The sequence below is a fragment of the Nansenia antarctica genome, assembly GCF_963989245.1.
Source record: "Nansenia antarctica genome assembly, chromosome: 1".
Lineage (NCBI taxonomy): Eukaryota > Metazoa > Chordata > Actinopteri > Argentiniformes > Microstomatidae > Nansenia > Nansenia antarctica.
The window spans coordinates 86,202,119-86,216,987 of record NC_137674.1 but is presented as its reverse complement, the minus strand read 5'-3'; positions in this window follow the sequence as shown (position 1 = coordinate 86,216,987).

The window sequence follows — 14,869 nt, the reverse complement described above, 5'->3', positions numbered from 1 at the left end:
CTGGCCAGACTTTAAAGAGGACACTCCGCTGGCAGTGCGGGAATACTGGCCCTTCAGAGACGAGCTGAATGTTCAAGACGGAGCGTTGTACAGGGGACAGTGCGTCGTCATACCAAAAGCCATGAGATCTGAGCTGCTCAAACGCATACACGCTAGCCACATTGGTGGGGAGGCGTGTTACAGACGGGCCAGGGATACGCTTTTCTGGCCGAACATGAGAGCGGAGATAAAGGACTTTGTGGCGAACTGCTCCGCATGCAATGAGTACGCACGGGTCCAGCAGAAGGAACCGATGATGTCGCATGACATACCGGTGCGCCCGTGGCAGGCAGTGAGTATGGACGTCTACTCATATGCGGGCAAGGACTTTCTCATCATTGTGGACCAGTATTCGGATTTCTGGGAAATCGACCAGCTGCCAGATCTGTCTGCTGACACGCTCATCACGCGCTGCAAAGCTCAGTTTGCACGTTATGGGCAGCCAGAGAGGGTGGTCTCGGACAACGGCCCACAGTTTGCATGCGAACGGTTCAGGAAGTTTGCAGCGAGCTGGGGGTTTGCCCATGTCACATCCTCACCCCGACATCCTCGATCCAACGGCAAGGCTGAGTCGGCCGTTAAGATTGTCAAGTCACTCTGCAAGCGGGCGAAATTGGATGGCACGGATGCGTGGATGGCCATCCTTCACTGGCGCAACACACCCACAGAGGGGTTGGACAGCAGCCCGGCCCAGCGCTTAATGGCACGCAGGCTCAAAACTTCACTGCCCGTCGCGGACAGCCTGCTTCTACCACGTGTGGTGGACGGAGTGGCAGAGAAGCTGCGGTGGAAACGGCGGGTCGCCAAGTCATTCTATGACACGTCTGCCAGAGACCTTCCAGAGCTGGATGTTGGAGATCACATTAGGATGAGGCCTCTGCCAGGTGATCGCACAGGGCGGTGGCGACGAGGCCAGTGCCTCCAGAGAGTCGCTCCCCGCTCGTTCGTGGTGGATGTGGACGGCACACTGTACAGACGCAACCGAGTGGATCTGCGTGTTGCAGAGCGCTCAGCTCAAGCGCAACAGACAGACATTCTACGGCCTGAGCGGAGCAGTCCTGACCAGACCCAGGTCGCTGGGGAGACTGCCTCAGCCGAGACACGGATTGTCTCAAGTCGGGGGGAGACAGGCGGCGAGGTACATCCTCGTACACCAAGGGCACCGGCGACGCCGGGGGATCCTGCCACGGCAGGCCAGGGTGTCTACTCACGGAGTGGTCGCCTGTCACGGCCGCCACAACGACTGGACTTATGACTTTGGAAAAAAAAAAAAAAAAAAAAAGGGAAATAATGCAATGTTGTAATGCTATTGTTGTTGTTTGGGATTGTTATTGTCAATGGAATTGCAGACGGAGATGCAAGCATGTAATTTGCAAACAGCTAAAGGAAAGGAGATGTTACATATAGGCATATGTTAGTAGCCTGTGTTACAGGGACACCTAGGGGTGACCTGATAATGTTACATGTACGACCCGGTTGTTGTATTGTGGGCGTGAGCGGAAAGAACCGCAGTTGAATAAAAGACATACTGAAACAATGTGCTCGTCAACCCTCTCCGTAGGCAACGCAAGGCCACGCGGGCCAACGCAAGCTACGCCGTAGCCTACGCCGTCGATTTTACGCAGAAGTTTTAATCGGCCTTTAAGTTGACGTTACATAGCGCTGTATTTCGGGTATACTTTCTCCTATTGCTAATATGTGTGTGTTGGTGTGCATGTGTTTGAATTGACGTTGCGTGATGCTGTATTACGGACCTACTTCCTTCTTTGATTGAATGTGTGCGCGTGTGCTTAACGGTATTGACGCTTACGGTTCAAACGCCTTTATTACTTTTCATCTATAGCCTTGTATGAGAGGCTACCTAGAACTAAAATAACACCGGAGCAGAGCTGGGGTTCGTTGAGGGGGTCTGTGACATATCTAAAGGGGCGTGCGTTTATACGCGCGCATATCAATCACGCAGCGGGTACATACAGTACATGCATAGGCAGGTGTGTGTGTGTGTGTGTGTGTGTGTGTGTGTGTGTGTGTGTGTGTGTGTGTGTGTGTGTGTGTGTTGCTGTGTGTGTCTGTGTGTGTGTGTGTTGCTGTGTGTGTGTGTGTGTGTGTTGCTGTTTGTGTGTGTGTTGCTGTGTGTGTGTGTGTGTGTGTGTGTGTGTTGCTGTGTGTGTGTGTGTGTGTGTGTGTTGCTGTGTGTGTGTGTGTGTTGCATGTATTCTGAACCCCGGCAGCTCTGTTTTAGCAACACTGGATATGGGCTATATTCATTCATCATATTGACACTGTTTCTTTTTGTTTTTTTGTTGTTTGTTGTTGTTTTTCTTGTACTCTGGGAGTAGGGCTGGGTATCGCCACTGATTTCCCAAAACGATTCGATTCCGATTCACAGCTCCCGATTCGATTCGATTCACGATTCGATTCGATTCGATTCCGATTCGATCTAGTTACAATATACATTTTTTGCTTGAATATGAAAGAGATTCTCCGAACTAATGCTATAAATGGTTCAAGGAACCCTATAACATGTAGCATTGTTAAACATATCAATGAATTGACTCCAAAGCAGTTACATGAATGTACTTTTTATTTACATATGACTTTGCTTTTGTCCAGCTCATCTCATCGTCACATTTTTTAAATCCAAAATGCACCCAGACATCTGACTTTAAGCCTGGTGGTGACTTGAGTGTCCCTGCCATCGCCATGTTTTTAGATTTTAGTGTTGAGACCTCACGTTGCGTGAGATATGATAAATTCTTGTAGCGCGAGATCTGGCCACGAGATCTCGTTGCGGGTTGAAGCTGCAAGCAAAAAAAAAAAAAAATCGATCTCGGGATTTATGAATCAATAATCGCTCATTTAATGAAGATCGATTCAGAATCGGGAAATCGATTTTTTGAACCCAGCCCTATCTGGGAGCCACCCTTAGTGCTTTAAGGTTAGAATGTATAAGAGTTGCGTTAACTGGGAACATTTTGGATCATTTTTTTCCCGCTGTCTTTTTCGTTTGGGGAAGAAGACTTAGGGACTGGGGAGGGACTGTCTGCAGAAAAGTGCTACTCACACCAGAGGTTTTATTGTTTGCTTTCTCTTTTTATTCATTTTCTTTCTTTTATTTCTGTACCTATTTTACCCCATCTATTTTGTTTTGTCATCTGCTTTGTTAAACAAGGAATCATTCGCTCTCCAAGACTCAATGGAAGTAGGCCTTGCAAAGGCATTACACTCACTGTAAGGATGCTTGCAATTACTTACCTGCTACACTCACAATATGACCAATTTAGGCAATAAGGATAAATACTCTAATGTTCGGTTCCTATCATGGAATTTGAAAGGCTTGAATGGTCCAGTCAAAAGATCTAAGGTTTTTCTACACTTAAAACGTCTAAAAGCAGATGTAGCCTTCTTGCAGGAAACTCATCTTCGGCTGTTAGATCATGTTAGACTACGTAGTAACTGGGTAGGCCAATACTTTCACTCGAGCCTCAATAGTAGGTCGAGAGGTGTAGCTATTTTAATTAATAAAAGACTTAATTTTGTGGTCTCGGAGGTCAGGGTAGATACAAAAGGCAGATATGTTGTTGTGGCGGGTACCCTTTGCCAAACACCGGTACTCTTAGTAAATGTATACGCTCCCAACTGGGATGATGCAAGCTTTGCCAGCAACCTGCTATCGTCCCTTCCACACTTGAACATTCAGAAAATGGGTGTTGGCATTCACATCACAAGACAATGTGCACCATATGTACCATCTCATATCCTGGAACAAGTCTGTAGATCACTAGTTTTAACTCACCTGGATTACTGCTCAGTGGTGTGGGCCTCGGCCTCAAAAACAGAACTATCTAGATTACAAGTAGCTCAGAACAGGGCTGCTAGGCTCGTTCTAGGTTGCTCTTCTAGAACTAGCATTCATAAAATGCAGTCTAGCCTATCGTGGCTTAATGTGGAGAAAAGGCTAGCCTCAGGCACAGTGACATTTTTTAGCAATACACTGTGGACACACAAACCTGAGTTCCTGCAAGATCACATAGTATTTTGTAATACTGTTCATAGATAGATAGATAGATAGATAGACTTTATTTGTCATTGTTACAGTACAGGTACCAAACAACGAAATTAAGGAGGGGAGGCTCCCCTGGTGTTTAAGAAAGGAAAAAGAAACACATTTTGGAAAAAGCATAGATGCATAAAATCACAAGAAGATAAGGAGCTGGTTTACATCAATAGAGGCTATGTACACAATCCACTGTACTATACTGCACAGATAGTCAACTAGGGTTGTCATATTGCACAAGAAAAGTATTTTTTCACATTTTTTTAAAAGTGTCACAGTTTGCAGGCTTGAAAATGTACATGTTTGTGCCTCAGCACTAGCTGCCATTACAATCCGTCCGGACTTGTCCTGGGCCCAGAACTTAGGCCTTTTCTGTGTTCAGGGCCTTGACGGCCCTGTGGTAGAAGCTGTCCTTCAGTCTGTTTGTCCTAGCGGCCGGGGTCCTGTACCTCCTGTTCGAGGGCAGCTTGACAAAGTGTTCATAGCCATAATACCAGGAAGGCCGGCAATGGTGACATTATGAAAGCCCACCCAAGAACACATTTTTAAAAAAGAACAGTGCTTTATAGAGCTAGTACAATTTGGAATGAATTACCTCTTGATATCCGCCAAGAAAAAAGTAAAAGGTTATTCAAGAAGAGACTGAAGAGGCAGTGGCTGATGACAGGTAGCTGTTGTCGCGGAGGGTCACGCATTGTCCCTTTAATGTATTATATGTTGTATTAATGTATTAGGTGTTTGTCTGTTGATTATATGTGGACCCCAGGAAGATTAGCAAACTGCTATGGCATAAGCTAATGGGGATCCTTTTAAATAAACAAATAAACAAACAAACACTCACCATCTTATTTTAGGAGGCGATCTGAACTGTGTGATGAACCCTCTATTAGATAGATCAAGCCCTAGGACTCAACAACAGTCCGCTATGTCTAAAGCTTTCAGTGTATTTATGCAGGCAAATGGCTGTGTTGATCCTTGGAGAGATTAAAAAAAAAAAACGCCAAGAAATTCTCCTTCTCAAACCCTCATAACACTTTCTCCCGCATAGACTATTTTTTGGTTGACCAACTTTTCCTGCCAGCTGTTGAGTCATGTGATTACACGGCCATAGTCATCTCGGACCACGCAGCGGTGCTCCTTGATATCAATTTATTTTCTATCAGTCAGAAAGAAAGACCTCTTTGGAGATTCAATTCCCTACTTCTCTCAGATAAGATTTTTTGTAAATATATCTCAGACTCAATTGACTCATTCATTATTTCAAATAAACCAGTTTCCCTCCTATGGGAAACCTTGAAAGCTTTTCTCAGAGGCCAAATAATCTCATACTCAATTTCGTACAACAAAGACAAGCAATGTAAATTTGATAACAGGCTATTTCTGACATAGACCAAAATCTTGCTTCTAATCCTGACCCAGAACTATGTAAGAAACGACTTGATCTTCAATCACAAGCCAACTTACTGACTACGTCCACAGCTGAAAAACTCTTGTTGAGATCAAAGGCCTCATACTATGAATATGGGGACAAACCTAGCCGTCTACTAGCGCATCAGTTGAGACGACAAGCAGCTGCTCGGCTTATCCCACAAGTTAAAGACAGCTCAGGCACTCTCCAATCTACTCCCTCTAGTATAAATGAAACGTTTGTCACTTTCTATTCCTCAGAAATCAGAATTTCCAGCTGATACGTCTAATATGATAACCTTTCTATCAAATCTCGACATCCCTAATGTTAATCTGGCTGACGCAGAGAATATGGACAAATCTCTTGACATAGATGAGCTTACTAAATCAATTAAACGAATGCAAAATAACAAAACCCCTGGCCCTGATGGCTACCCTGCAGAATTTTATAAGACCTTCAATACCAAGCTTTCCCCTCTTCTACTCGACATGTATAATGAATCTCTAGCGAACGGCTCCCTTCCCCCCACTCTGACACAAGCTACTATTTCCCTTATTCTTAAAAAAGATAAAGACCCAACTGACTGTGGATCCTATAGACCTATATCCCTCCTAAATGTAGACAGTAAAATACTAACAAAGATAGGGATGCACGATATGCATTTTTTCCAACCGATACCGATACCGATATTTACCCGCTTCTCGTGGCCGATAACCGATACCGATACCGATATTATTATTATTATTTTATTTTTTCTTTCCTAGCACCAGGGGAGCTCCCCCTCCCAAATTTCGTTGTTTGGTACCTGTACTATATCAATGACAATAAAGACCATTCAGATATCATTTCACAGTTCATGCACACCTGAAGGTAAGAAAGGCTATGTAGTGAGCAAAGATTGATGATTTAATATTCCATAGTGATCTCACCAAATCTAACTTACATCACTATTGTTAACACAACAAAGAGAACACTTCTGAGTCTTCAAATGTTCATTTATTATTTCCTCTAACAAACAGAATATGTTATACAGTGCACAATGCTTTTTTTTTGCCAAGATCTGGCCTCCTTTTATGAAAACAAAAAAGGCTCACCTAAGAGTAATTAGATCAAAAATAAAGTGCACCTTGTGCATCAGTCAATACAAAAATAAAGACTTTTAAAGAACCAAAAGTTTTATAGAACTTTTACAGAAACTAGTGCCAAATGGCTGCTTAGTCTGCAGATAAACAGAATGATACAAGGCACATAGTACTATATACATACATAGTATATACATACTATATATGTAGTATATAGTATGTATATAGTATATATAGTATATAGTATATAGTACTATATACTATACACAGTATATACATACTATATACATACATAGTACTATACACATAGGCTACACTAGTATGCTTAATAAAGCAACTGAAAAGGGCTGGGCTATGCTACTTTTAGTGCATGAGGATGAGGTAGGTTGTTATAAAGCCCATCAAACGTTTTGCATAAGAATTCAAAATAAATTGCACTGACATGGAAAAACAAAAAGTGCATGTTTTCCTTGTAAACAATTTGTCTTGTATAGCCTACATTCACATTCTCACCTAAATAATAGACACGTTTTCCATTGGTGTTCCCTAATATACAAACTGAATACAATTCCTACCTCATAGAACCTTTGCTAGCCTAGTCTTCAGAAGGTAGCCTAGCCGCGGTGGTAGCCTAGCCTTCAGAAGCAGTAGCCTAGCCGCGGTGCAACACATTGAACACGCATTTGAAAACTGCAGGAAGACAGCAGACAGCTCAAAGGCTCAAGCAATCAATGAAAAAATCATGGAGTTGGTGGAGCTACCACCGCGGCTAGGCTACCTTCTGAAGACTAGGCTACCACCGCGGCTAGGCTACCTTCTGAAGACTAGGCTACCACCGCGGCTAGGCTACCTTCTGAAGACTAGGCTACCACCGCGGCTAGGCTACCTTCTGAAGACTAGGCTACCACCGCGGCTAGGCTACCTTCTGAAGGCTAGGCTACCACCGCGGCTAGGCTACCTTCTGAAGGCTAGGCTACCTTCTGAAGGCTAGGCTACCTAAGCGGCTAGGCTACCTAGTGCTTGATATTCCTTCCATACAGCGTGCTTGCAATGGTGATTCTTCAGGTGACTTATTAGATTCATTGTGTTGTAACTCGTAGACCTTTGCCCTCCTCTCCGAACTTTTGTTGAACATGTATTGCAAATTGCAAACGCAATATCTGCCTTAGAAATTGTGAAGAATGTCCACACCGGGGAAGGCATGTTTCGCTCGCGTCTCGTCTATACAAACTGCGTGCCTGAGCGCGGAAACCGGAAGCAGAGCGCGGAAACCGGAAACCGGAAGCAGAAATATTTCCGGCTTCATATTATCGGTTAAATATCGGCTAAATTTTATAATAAATACCGATACCGATAAACATTAATTCCTCAATATCGGGCCGATAAATATCGGTGCCGATAATATCGTGCATCCCTAAACAAAGACCCTTTCCGCTAGACTAGAAAAAATCTTACCTAATATTATTTCAGAAGAACAAACTGGTTTTATTCAGAAACGCCACTCTTTCTCGAATGTTAGGAAGCTCTTAAATATAATACATTCTCCATCATCTTCGAGTCCTGCGGAGGCGGCTATTGCTCTTGATGCTGAAAAGGCTTTTGATAGAGTGGAATGGGGATATCTATTTGCGCTACTCAAAAGATTTGGTTTTGGCAATACATTTATCTCTTGGATTCAATTACTGTACACCTCCCCAAAGCTAGCATTTGCACCAACAACTTTAGGTCCGCCTATTTCCCCTTGGCACGAGGAACAAGGCAAGGGTGCCCCCTGTCTCCACTTCTATTTGCGCTAGCAATTGAGCCACTCTCCATCTCCCTCAGGACCTCACAGCTCTTCCGAGGTGTGTTACGTGGGGATGCAGAATACAGGGTCTCTCTATACGCGGACGATTTACTTCTATACATATCTAACCCTGTCTCTGCTGTCCCCCATATACTCTCAATCCTTCAGAGCTTTGCCGGTTTTTCCGGGTACAAACTGAACTATAGAAAAAGTGAATTCTATCCTATCAACAATAGTGCTAAACAAATCACACAAGCCGAACTACCATTTAATATCTCAGCTCAAGGCTTTAAATATCTTGGTATACAGATAACAAACTCATTCCCCTCTCTCTTTTCTGCCAATTTCTCCCCCCTACTTGATCAGGTAAAATCAGATCTCCAAAGATGGGGCAGTCTGCCTCTGTCCCTAGTAGGCAGGATACAGTCAATAAAGATGACGATACTCCCTAAATTCTCATACCTCTTCCAGTGTATCCCATTATTCCTGCCCAAATCAGTCTTTAAATCTCTTGATAGAATCATCTCCACATTCATTTGGCAAGGCAAACAGCCCAGGATTAAAAAACACACATTGCAAAGAGGCCGTGACAATGGTGGCTTGGCTTTGCCTAATTTCATTTACTATTACTGGGCTGCCAATATTCAAAAGATAAATTACTGGCTTCACTCTCCTTTGACAGACTGGTGCTTGCTGGAAGCTGAATCTTGCTATATATCCTCCCCTCCTGCAATGATTTACTCTAAATTGCCTATATCCCCCTCCAAATTTACCTGCAACCCAGGGGTGTTAGCTACCCTTAAGATTTGGGCCCAGTTTCGTCTCCACTTTAAGTTTAAAGACAGCTCCATTAATGGTCCTATAAATAAGAATCATCTATTCCCTCCCTCCACTTTGGATTCCGCCTTCTTGCTCTGGAAGGACAGAGGCCTTACAAACTTTTCGAACCTCTTTGAGAATAATTTTTTTTGTAGTTTCGAGATGATATGCACTAAATATAACTTGCCCCGGAGTAATCTCTTTCGTTATTTTCAGATCAGAGACTTTGTGAAAACCCAATACCCCTCTTACCCCGAAGTGTCACACAATCAACCCTGGGAAAATCTTATGGCGTTCACACCAGGTCAAAAAGGCCTTATCTCAAATATATACCACTCTCTCACTTGTCTCGACACACACTCTCTAACCAAAAATAGGAACAAATGGGAAACTGAACTCAATGTAAACTTCACTGACGAGTGGTGGGATGGAGCGATAGACCGCATTAGATTTAGGGCTGCCACGATTAGTCGACTAGTCGCGACGACGTCGATTACCAAAATCGTCGCCGACATATTTGGTAATCGACGTCGTCGCATGTTTTTTTGGATTTTTTTTTTTTTTTTTTTCCTAGCACCACGGGAGCCCCCCCCCTCCCAAATTTCGTTGTTTGGTACCTGTACTATATCAATGACAATAAATACCATTCATTCATTTATTCATTCGAAATAAGCGATAAGCATTCGTTTTTCTTCCCTGAAGCTGCCACTGGCTAGCGTCTCCCAGTGTCTTTGATGTACATGCGCAGTGTCGGTCATCCGGGGCACACGTGACATCTCCGGAAAAACAAACGGAGAAATGTCTTCCCGTCCTCGTACGTCTAAAGTGTGGGAGCATTTCAACCACAACGTTGAAAAAAACTATGTAAAATGTAAAAATTGCAAAGCTAAACTCGCTTATCATGGCAGCACGTCTATGATGCGCGAGCATCTCAAAAGGAAGCACGTTTGTGGCAGATGACGAGGAAGACGATGGCTCGTCTCGGTAAGCTAGTTAGCTTGTTATTGGCTAACGATATCGTTATGTTAAAAGCCTTCTTACATTATTTTACGTTATGTGCTGTAACGTTGTCATCAAAGCGATACTTATCAAATAGCTAAAAATGTTGTCTTAACGTTACAGTGCTAAGAAGGCGCGTTCTATGGATAGTTATCTTGTCAAGATGCCAACGTGCACACCCCAGCAAGCCACCGTCCTGACTGGATCAATCCTGAACATGCTGGTTAACAAGGGTCTCATATCCTTAACCAGCATGTTCAGGATTGATTAGGGGCGTTTCCCCACACTATCTAAGCTGGCAAAATCTTTTCTGTGCATCCCTGCAACCTCTACCCCATCCGAGAGGATCTTCTCTGCAGCAGGGAACATCTGCTCTCAAAAGAGAGCAAGCCTCTCTCCAGAACATGTGGAAATGCTGACTTTCCTCGCTATGAATGAATAGTCCACACAGGAGAGAAACAATTTCTTTGCTCAGTCTCCTGCACTTTTCTTTGTTATGTTATTTGATTGAGACCAAACCTTTTCTCTACAAACATTTCTTTTTGTGGATAACTGCTCTTTTTTAGTTGCCTTAGTGCCTACCTCATTTTATTTTGCAGCACTATTCAATACATTAAAATGTATGTTTGATGCCAGAGATGAGTGAAGCAAAACAAAACTTTTGTACTCTGTACAAGTATTTATTTTTGTTTTTGTATTCTTTTGGTTGCCTAGTGCCTAGCCTACCTCATTTTACTCAGCAGTTTGCACTCTCTACTACTCTTTACATTACATTACATGCAAGTGATGCCAGAAATAAATCTGCAAAGTTCATTAAAATATCTATTTTTGAGTGAACAATCATTTTAATTGTCTTTATTTTTAGTTAGCACATGCCTACAACAACAACTAACAACTTCAAGCTAAATTTAGAAGCTGATTTAGAAGATGATAGCTAAATAAGAGCGATTGAGTAATTGTGCGATAAGCTGTAATTTATGATCCGATTAGTCGACTAATCGTTAAAATAATCGGTGACTAGTCGACTATGAAAATAATCGTTTGTGGCAGCCCTAGCCAGATTAGGCCTTATTCAATTCAAAGTCTTCCATAGGCTTCACTTTTGCAAATCTAAACTCGCAGCAATATATCCTGATGTAAAGGACAAGTGTGAACGATGTGCTTTATCCCCAGCCAATCTTACCCATAATGTTTTGGTCATGCCCTAGGCTGGTAACCTTTTGGACTACTATCTTTAAGATACTGACGGAGGTTTTTTCTGTTAATCTCGAACCCTCACCCCAGATAGCCATATTTGGAGTTCCACAAGATTTCAGTCTCCTAACCACCAAAGATTCTAATATAGTAGCATTTACTACACTGCTGGCAAGGCGTAGAATTTTACTAGGATGGAAATCGCCAACTCCTCCTTCAATAGCTATGTGGCTTACAGACATAATGCACTTCCTAAAGTTAGAAAAGATTACGTTCACGCTTAGAGGTTCAACAAAAAAATGCTACTTGCACTGGCAACCGTTCATTACATATTTTGAGAACCTGACAGCACTTCCTACAAACTGATGCTTTTGTAACCAAGCAGTTTGTTGTCTGCCTTGGCCTCTGAGACCATGACGTTTCCAAATAAAACTGACACTAACTTACCTATGAATATATTGTAGCTCATGATCTGACGCCTGAATATGACTTATGTAAGCAGCAATCTCCTACTACCAGTGGCGGCTGGTGCAAATTTTTTGGGGTGGGGCACAGGTTATGGGGGCATGCTCCACGGGGAAGAATATCAACTTTAAAATCTGGATTTACAGTCGATTTTAGCATGAGAATATTGCTCTACCCCCCTGTACAGACCTCGCCATCCCCTCTACCCCCCTGTACAGACCTCTTCATCCCCTCTACCCCCCTGTACAGACCTCTTCATCCCCTCTACCCACCTCTACAGACCTCTTCATCCCCTCTACCCCCCTGTACAGACCTCTTCATCCCCTCTACCCACCTCTACAGACCTCTTCATCCCCTCTACCCACCTCTACAGACCTCTCCATCCCCTCTACCCCCTGTACAGACCTCTTCATCCCCTCTACCCCCCTGTACAGACCTCTTCATCCCCTCTACCCCCCTGTACAGACCTCTCCATCCCCTCTACCCTCCTCTACAGACCTCTTCATCCCCTCTACCCCCCTGTACAGACCTCTTCATCCCCTCTACCCCCCTGTACAGACCTCTTCATCCCCTCTACCCCCCTGTACAGACCCCGTCATCCCCTCTACCCACCTCTACAGACCCTGTCATCCCCTCTACCCCCTGTACAGACCTCTTCATCCCCTGTACAGACCTCTTCATCCCCTCTACCCCCCTGTACAGACCTCTTCATCCCCTCTACCCCCCCTGTACAGACCTCTTCATCACCTCTACCCCCCAGTTTTCTCTACAATTTCTACAATTTTCTCTCTACAGTTTCTACACGTCAACGTGTACCGAAACACTTGTTTCCAACGTGGTCCTACGTTTCTCCTACACCAAGACACATACAAAGAGCATAGAAACATACAAAGAGCATAGAAACATACAAAGAGCATAGAAGATACAATCAGAATACAGTCTGCCGGCTTCCGGTTTGGCTATGTAGAAGGAAGACGGTTGAAAGAGGAGCTCCTGACAATTCACTTATATTCTAACTTGTACATGTAGCTAATCTCTTACGAAGCACTCCCAAATTGTGGGCATAAAGATATAGTTCAGTTTCAAACAAGAAATGCCGATTTATAAAGGAAAACAACCAGATACAGCGACAAAAACTAGATCTCTGAGCAGCAAACTAGCAGCAACAATGGCCGCTGCATCTACCACCAATGCTAGCCAGGCGGAGGAGGACAATGAAGACACGCTCTCTATGACGAAGTTAATTTCGGAATTGGCAAAACAACGTGCCAGCCTTTATGAAGATATGTCCACTCTGATCAGAGACTCTGTGAAACCATTACAAGACTCTGTCGATTCCCTGCGAACCACTGTTAACTCATTCCAAAGCCGCTTGGTCTCGATGGAAACCATAACAGGTGAAAACTTCGAACGGGTCAATGCCACGGAGAAAACAGTGGAGACACTACAAACAGCCAACGCGTCCCTTATGGATAAAATTGAAGACCTTGAGAATAGATCTCGCCGGGTTAATCTACGCATTGTTAACATACCTGAGGGCAGCGAACACGGCCAGGACCCGATCCAATTCATATCTGAGATGTTGGTGGAAGTTATGGGAAGGGAAGTATTTGAGAAACCACCGGAGCTGGAGAGGGCGCACCGCTCCCTCCGTCCCAAGCCCAGGGAGGGTGCTCCGCCACGGCCGTTCGTGGTGTGTTTCCTTCGCTATCAGGAGAAGGAGCGCGCGCTGCGTTGGGCCAGGCAGCACGAATTGCGCTACCACGACAGAACCATCAGATGTTACCCTGACTTGAGCGCGGCCCTTTCCAAGAAACGAGCAGCATTTAACGACATCAAATCAGCTCTTTATCACAAGAAGATCCAGTTCAGTCTGCTCCACCCGGCCAGACTCCGCGTCACCTTTCAGAACAAGACATTCGAGTTCCAGACACCCGAAGAGGCTAAAGAGTTCTATGATCGTCGCATCAACACTGCAACAGCTGGAGAAGACTAGTTTAAAGTTTAATGTCAAGAACTGTTGTTACAAGCTGCTGCTCAACACCAGAGGGCAGCATAGCATACACGGAGGAGTCGAATTACAGACTTTGTACTGACGTTCAGCTGCTCAACACCAGAGGGCAGCATAGTAGACACGGAGGAGTCGAATTACGGACTTTGTACTGACGTTCAGCTGCTCAATACCAGAGGGCAGCATAGCAGACACGGAGGAGGCGAATTACAGACTGTGTACTGACGTTCAGCTGCTCAACACCAGAGGGCAGCATAGCAGACACGGAGGAGGCGAACTACAGACTGTGTACTGACGATCAGCTGCTCAACACCAGAGGGCAGCAAAGCACACACGGAGGAGTACGGTGATGTGATTCGATTTGTTTTTTGTTTTATTGCCCACGGTCTTATGTTTACCATAGTTAACAATGCCCTTTGCCAAGTTGGTCATGTTAATAATACAAATATGTTTATGCTTTGTTTAGGTTAAACTGTGTGTTTAATTGCTGTGTATTGTTACACTTCATATAAGTTACTAGCCTACATGTTTTAATTGATATACTTATGTCGGGAACCTCTTAGAAGAGGGAGGTTTTTTTAGGTAGGATGTCCTACCGAGAGAGGCAAGAGAAGTTTAAGGTCCTGCAGCTCGTCAGTGTTCAGAAGGCGAGCATAGGAACATGGGTGTTTTTCGGGATGGGAGGGGTGGGGGTGGGAGGGGGGTCATCGGGATTTAGTTCAGTGGGTAGGGGGTGCAGGGTCCTATGGGGTTATCATTGGTTAACGTTTATTATTTCTCATAATTTTTTGCACTTTTACCTTCAATGCGGTATACAGCCTATATCCTTCCAAGTCCTGTATACGGTACCAAGTATTCTAAATGGCTAATATACCAAATAGCACAGTGACAGATATTGGATCATCAGTGAGCTTTGCTTCCTGGAACGTAAAAGGCCTTAATGGACCAGTTAAAAGAACTAGAATTTTCAACCATCTTAAGCATCATAAAATTGATATAGCTTTTTTGC